Below are 8,184 nucleotides of genomic sequence, written 5' to 3'. Positions count from 1 at the left end.
GAGATTAGTAGCCAGGCGACAAAATCTCCCTGAATCTCCTCGTGTGTCCTTACCCTTAAGGAGAAGGAAAGCTACCGAAGCAGTATATTGCCAATAGATTAGCCACAATGGTGCAAACTATAACACTATATTTATTCGGAAGAATGCTTTACCATACCTAAATAAACAGATCTAGATAGCAGCTGCCATATTAGCTTGTGTGATGTCAATTCCTGCCTGAGTCTCTCCCTGCTCACTCATATCTCTGGGCTCAGATTACAGCAGGGAGGGAGAGGGGAGCAAACTGAGCATGCTCAAGCCCTAGCCCTGGAGGTTTAAGCTGAAAACAGGAAGTCTGATACAGAAGCCCATGAGTACACAATAGAAGGAAAGAAATGTGATGTTTCTTTTGACAGAGGACTCAGAGCAGCATTACTTTGAGGGTTTACTGGTGTATTTATATAGACCTTTCTGATAAAGCTTACTTACTTTTAGCCTTTCCTTCTCTTTTAAAGGCCAAGTCAAGTCATATGTACAAGGGAGTGACAATGACCAGCACACCTATTCATTGAAAAGTAGCAAGTGTCTACAGTAGTCACTGCCAATGTCCCAGCAATTTTTAGTATCCTAACATATTGGCACCCCTCAGTGAATTTTACTTGATTTGTTCTTTAATAATCAGGAGCACACTCTCTTCAGTATGCAAGCTGCCCACATATAGGAGAAGAGGAACACTTGATTGGCACTCAAGATCAGGGAAGGGTGCATTACTTTAGTTCCTCACTCCACAGACCTATAAAGCTCGGCTCTAGAAGGTTTTAGAAAAATGCAAAAAGGAAACAAGTGCTTATATTTGGTTATGGAGGTTGATTGGGAATGAATGCTTAGGAGAAACCCCCTCTTTGGACCCAGGTTGAACCATTTTGCTGACACTGAGGGGTCTCTGTAGGATTGCTTGTGTCAAAAAGCCATGAGCAATCTTTACTGAAACCCCAGGGGAAAAAAAAACCTTGGAATGTTTGTAGCGTTACCCAAACTGGATTTTGTTACTTAAAGGGGAAATAATTCCAAATCTAAATTTAAGGATGTTGGTGAAGCCAAATAAACTTACACTATAAAAATTATTTAAATTTAGTTTATATTTAGTCTTGGAATTAGGGTTGCCACCTGGACATCCCAGTATTTTGAAGAGCTGCTTGGATTCGAATTGATGGACACGGCGATCGGCCCATCGCAGCATCATGGGCCCGCTCCTGCGGCATCATGGCCCCACCCCTCCATGTCACCCCCCCCTGCCCGGTCTCCACCAGGTGAAAAGGTGGCAAACCGACTTGGAATTCATAATCACAGCAAGCAGGCAGCAGACATTAAGTGAACACTGTATTTGAGGCAAGATTTGCCTAATGCCAAAATCTTATTTATGTGCCAGAATGGGAGGCCTGATACCCTAGTTCAGGGCTGTCCAACTGGCGGCCCTCCACATCAAAATCTGCCTGCTGTGTCTGTTTACCATATGTAAGATTTAAAAGGTATCACTACAGAGATTAACTGGTCCCTGCATTGTCTAAAACTCAAATTCAGACTAATCCCCCTGCATTGTTCACACCCAGGACCACCATCAGAAATCACAGGGCCCCATACAACAAAATTTACTGGGCCCCCTGGGCTGCGCCCACTGCAAGCCTCACCTACAGGTCCGCCCTCCCCACCCTACAGGTCCGCCCCCCACCACACCGTAAAAAAACAAAAAAAATATTGGTGGCTAGGGTTCCCATATGTTAATAAAAAATAAAAAGACATTGGTGGTCAGGGCCCCCCATGAAAAAAAACATTTGTGGCCAGGGCCTCCCCATTAAAAAACATTTGTGGCCAGGGCCTCCCCATTAAAAAATATTGGTGGCTAGGACTCCACATGAGAAAAAAAAAATTGGTGGCCAAAATTGGTGGCCAGGCCCCCCCACACATTATAAGAAAATTGGTGGCCAGGACCCCTTAAACATCGATGCCTTCCCGAAGTCAGCAGCTCTCAGAAAGATGGGGGGCCCAGCTAATCAAGTAAGTGTGGCGTGGTCGGGGCCCCCTACAACTCTCCCCCTTGTCCCCCCCTGATGGCTGCCCTGTTCACACCTGTGACACATCTATTGTTCACACCCCTACAGACCTGTACTGTTCACACCTGAGACCCAGACTGAAACTGCCACATTGTTCTCCTGTTCACACTTTATACAAAATGCTAATGGGGCCCCAGCACTGTGTCACTGTATGTAGTACATATTAGACTGCTCCTGATTCCTGTCTCCTGCTCTGTTCTGTCTTCCCTATGCTTCTGTGTGTGTCATACTTTGTATTTGTTCTGGGGGTTTGTTAGCATTTTAAAATTATTGTTAGTGACCCCTAAGGTGATTAATCATATGCTGGGGTACTGTATTATACACAGGGGAGGAGGAGGCATATGGATTTATGGGTATGTCTTATATGACTTCACTTTTATCACATATGAGTGGCATCCTTTCCAGGGCAGGTACAAGGTAGTTTGGCACCCTAACAAACAAGGGAAAGTTGTGCTCACCACTAGTTTTTAAAACCATTAGGCGGGGGTGCAATGAGGGTGTGACCACAAAATACATATAGACAAATACAAGATTCCTCTGCACTCAACCCATTATCAATATATTTAAGACAGAGACATTTTGTGCTACTGCTACTGAAAAATGCCTTACCCTTTAAACAACACAGGGATTGTTTGTCCATATATTGCAATATATTTAAGCTGAACAACTACGTCACAGTCATCCCATATCTGGCCAGTCCTACGCTTAATTTTCATCTGATTCATTAAGCCAAGTTTGGGAGTTTTACTTTGAAAGCAGCGAGTAAGTTGCAGGTAAAACTTAGTCCCTTTTGTAAAATGTATAATTAAGCAATTGAATTCTTAATGAATCTTTCCTGTTATGGTATAATAATCTCTCTCATTATATATATATTGTGACATAGAGTTTTCTGTCCGCAGTCATAAATTCGAAGCACAGTGCCTGACATACCCATCTATGTAAAAACGAAATTATAGTGTTTGTTGCAACACTGAACATAATTCAATGCGTAAATACTGTAAAGAAACACATTTAAACATATTCCACATCATAAAGTAGATAAAGTAGAATAAATATATATTTTTTCCCAAAATATGTTTAATTTAAATGAACAATCAAGTGTTCCAACCTCATAAGCATTTAGTAGAACTTTAGAGATAAAAGTGTGAAAACCTCACCAAATGGAAAACTTGCGATTGGCCTGACCATTTCCTTTAGAAATGGGGTGAAACGTATTCTACTGGCTGCACTTGGACCATCTCCTTGTTTCCCTCCACTGTTCTGCACTACAGTTTGGTGCACAGGTGTTACCCACAAAAGCCCACAGTAGCCCTTACACATGAATTGCCATCATGCACTGCAGTTATGGAATTTACATAGTACAATGAGCTAATTAGGGTTTGTAATGAAGGTACCCCCTACTGTAAATGATAAAGATATTAGAATTCACTGAGGGGTTGTTCTGTGACCATATAAAGGCACAAGGCTGCAGGCTGAGTTATACAGGGAACTCTGAGTACCACTCACGTATTATAAGGGATAATGTACCCCCTACTGTAAATAATAAGGATATTAGAAGTCACTGAGGGGTTGTTCTGTGACCATATAAAGGCACAAGGCTGCAGGCTGAGTTATACAGGGAACTCTGAGTATCACTCATGTATTATAAGGGATAATGTACCCCCTACTGTAAATGATAAGGATATTAGAAGTCACTGAGGGGTTGTTCTGTGACCATATAAAGGCACAAGGCTGCAGGCTGAGTTATACAGGGAACTCTGAGTATCACTCATGTATTATAAGGGATAATGTACCCCCTACTGTAAATGATAAGGATATTAGAAGTCACTGAGGGGTTGTTCTGTGACCATATAAAGGCACAAGGCTGCAGGCTGAGTTATACAGGGAACTCTGAGTATCACTCATGTATAATAAGGGATAATGTACCCCCTACTGTAAATGATAAGGATATTAGAAGTCACTGAGGGGTTGTTCTGTGACCATATAAATGCACAAGGCTGCAGGCTGAGTTATACAGGGAACTCTGAGTATCACTCATGTATTATAAGGGATAATGTACCCCCTACTGTAAATGATAAGGATATTAGAAGTCACTGAGGGGTTGTTCTGTGACCATATAAAGGCACAAGGCTGCAGGCTGAGTTATACAGGGAACTCTGAGTATCACTCATGTATTATAAGGGATAATGTACCCCCTACTGTAAATGATAAGGATATTAGAAGTCACTGAGGGGTTGTTCTGTGACCATATAAAGGCACAAGGCTGCAGGCTGAGTTATACAGGGAACTCTGAGTATCACTCATGTATAATAAGGGATAATGTACCCCCTACTGTAAATGATAAGGATATTAGAAGTCACTGAGGGGTTGTTCTGTGACCATATAAAGGCACAAGGCTGCAGGCTGAGTTATACAGGGAACTCTGAGTATCACTCATGTATTATAAGGGATAATGTACCCCCTACTGTAAATGATAAGGATATTAGAAGTCAATGAGGGGTTGTTCTGTGACCATATAAAGACACAAGGCTGCAGGCTGAGTTATACAGGGAACTCTGAGTATCACTCATGTATTATAAGGGATAATGTACCCCCTACTGTAAATGATAAGGATATTAGAAGTCAATGAGCTGTGCCGACTATAAAAAGAGCACAATGCTAAATTACACAAAATATTGGAATTCTACTCATGACCCCTTATATCTTCCAATGAATTACATAGCACATAGATATCTCTTAATACTGAATTTACCTGATTATCCTACTAAGTTAAAAGTAAAGCTTGTAGTTAAAATTTAGAGGTTATTCGTGCCTTATGTTTATTGTACACAAATCACTAGTTCCACAGAGAGAAAGAATTCAAGCATTCAAATGTTTCAGATGGTGTGTGGCAGTGATTTGTAGGTAAAAAGCTGCGTTGAAAAGAACAAAACATAAAAGGAAGTGGCTTAGCAACTGACAACCTGTTTTTCAAATGTGACATTTGAGAAGTTTGTAGTAAGGAAAAGCTAAACAATTGCCCAAGAATATTGTATTTTTTTTTACCTTTTTATTTGACACTTGCTCTATATCGCCCAGTTCAAGACGTACAAACGTTATTACAAAGGGACGCAATCCATTTTATGTTTAATTATATAACTGGAAACAAGCATCATTTGTCTGATGAGGAAACCTCACATCCATGTAGTCTATCCACAATTATGTCCGGTTATAACCCCATTTATGTATCTTGGGGTCCGGGGGGAATGGATTCATCGCAGGTCAGGTCTGGGTTGGACAGACCTGCAGGTTAGGGACTTAGCCTCAGACCTGTACCTTCCTTTAATGAGGCAGCAGCACAGTCATCTCAAGGTTACACAGGTTATAGTCATTGTTTGGGTCCATTAACTGACCATTAGATGTGTCTAAATTCTGAATTGTAACTCAAAGCCCACTCTTCTAGGTACTGAGCCCTCAATAACTGCCCATGGGATTAACAAATGATCCCTTCATGCTGCAGTTGTGTACTCTGTTCTTGTGTAGGGATAGGCCTTATCAGGACCTGAACTATGGGGCAGGTAGAGGAGGTGGCTTCCTTGTGTGCAAGCTATCATATGTCCCCACGAGGGTCACTTGACTCCCAAAAACAGCTCTCAATATACTCACATTCATGAGTGCTTGCATATGTACAAACACACTATTCTGGTTCATGCAAACTTTTTTATAACAGTTTAATGAATCTTTGCTACTGTCGAAAGTCAGTACCAGTGGGGCTCATTTATTAAACCTGAGCATATTTGACCGGGGCAGTAACCCATAGCAACCAATCGGCAACTGGCTTTTCAGTAATTCCGTTGCAGGTAGAACAACATATACAACAATTTTATTGGTTACTGCCCAAGGGAAAATTTGAACAGCGTGTTTGAGTAGGGTGGGGTGATTTTAAACAATGCAGACTTTTTTTTCCTCTATATAGGCACATGAGGGGAACTGCTCCAAGGCATGGGTCTATGTTTGTCTATATAGAATACATGGGTGTGGTTATTAAAGGACCAGTGACATATTCATTCTTAATAAAGACTTTACAATTTTAAAGTTTAATATATGTTAGTGTTTTTTTTCATAATATACTAAGGATTTTTTTTTTTTTTTTAAAAAAATCTTTATGTTACTTTTCCTTTAAAGGTTTAGTAAACCTTTAAAATAAGTGAATGTAAAATTGATGAGAGTGCTATTCTAAGTAATTTTGCAATGTACATTCATTATCTATTCTTTTTTCATTCCAAGATATTAAGGGATACATGTACTGTTAATATGAATGAATTTTGTTCCAACAGCGCCACCTGCTGGTCAGTTTCCCACCAGTCTGACCACCAAGTAGTCAAGGAAGTTGTCAGGAGAAAGAAAGAGGCTGCTCTGATGTTCTTCTGCTTAGGAAAGTAATTCGAAACCTTGCGCAAATTTTAAAAAATAATAAATGAATGTAAATTACAAAAGTACTTGGAAAAGCACTCTTATCAATTTTACATTGAATTATTTTAAAGGTTTACTTATCCTTTAAAGTCAGGAATATCAAAAAAGATGTGTTGCAAATCTATTAAATGCAAATTTCCGAGTGGTTCCAAGTTATAACAAATATTTATGTTACTGCTGTCCCCTAGTGGAAAGTTGCAAATCTATTGAATGAAAAGATAAGACAGCAGTAACATAAATATTTGTTATAACTTGGAACCGCTCGGAAAGGAATAGAAACAGCCAGAAGTCTTATCAACAGGGAGACTGTAAAATAAACATTATTGACTGCACATACTTTGCTTCCCCAGTCATGTTTAAACATACTGGGGGTCATTTTTCAACACTGGGCAAATTTCCACAGTAATGTGGAAAAGAAAATTCAGTATTACCTTGATGCATAATACCCCAGAATAATTCCATGAACACATTATTATTATTCTTTATAGCAGCAACATATTCTGCAGCGCTGTAGAGATTGTACATTATTCCCATCAGTCCCTGCCCCAGTGAGCTTACAATCTAAGGTCCCTATCACATTCCCATCAGTCCCTGTCCCATTGAGCTTACAGTCTAAGGTCCCTATCACATTCCCATCAGTATCTGCCCCAGTGGAGCTTACAATCTAAGGTCCCTATCACATTCCCATCAGTCCCTGTCCCAGTGGAGCTTACAATCTAAAATCCCTATCATTCCCATCAGCCCCTGCTCCAGTGGAGTTTACAGTCTAAGGTCCCTATCATTCCCATCAGTCCCTGCTCCAGTGGAGCTTAAAGTCTAAGGTCCCTATCACATTCCCATCAGCCCCTGCTCCAGTGGAGTTTACAGTCTAAGGTCCCTATCATTCCCATCAGTCCCTGCTCCAGTGGAGCTTAAAGTCTAAGGTCCCTATCACATTCCCATCAGCCCCTGCTCCAGTGGAGTTTACAGTCTAAGGTACCTATCATTCCCATCAGTCCCTGCTCCAGTGGAGCTTAAAGTCTAAGGTCCCTATCACATTCCCATCAGGCCCTTCTCCAGTGGAGTTTTCAGTCTAAGGTCCCTATCACATTCCCATCAGTCCCTGCCCCAGTGAGCTTACAATTTAAGGTCCCTATCACATTCCCATCAGTCCCTGCCCCAGTGAGCTTACAATCTAAGGTCCCTATCACATTACCATCAGTTCCTGCCCCAGTGAAGCTTACAATCTAAGGTCCCTATCACATTCCCATCAGTCCCTGTCCCAGTGGAGCTTACAATCTAAGGTCCCTATCACATTACCATCAGTTCCTGCCCCAGTGAAGCTTACAATCTAAGGTCCCTATCACATTCCCATCAGTCCCTGCTCCAGTGGAGTTTACAATTTCAGTTTTATAATGAGCCTATTCACCTGCCTGGAACATATGAAAGGAAACCGTGGTACATACAGACTAACACCTGGCAGATATTTTGCTTGGGGAGGGGGGGTTAGATTGCTGGCAGCTGTAAAAAAAATGTGTTTTTTAAATGTATTTTTGAAGAAGTGGTTGCTCGTTTGCTATTATTTTGCACACATCTTTGTTTCATAAACAATCACCTAGGATCTCATTTACTGTGTGCAGATGAGACACAAACGTTAGTTCAG

This window comes from Xenopus laevis, chromosome 8S (assembly GCF_017654675.1).
Source record: "Xenopus laevis strain J_2021 chromosome 8S, Xenopus_laevis_v10.1, whole genome shotgun sequence".
In the NCBI taxonomy this organism is placed as follows: Eukaryota; Metazoa; Chordata; class Amphibia; order Anura; family Pipidae; genus Xenopus; species Xenopus laevis.
This window is presented reverse-complemented; position numbering follows the sequence as displayed.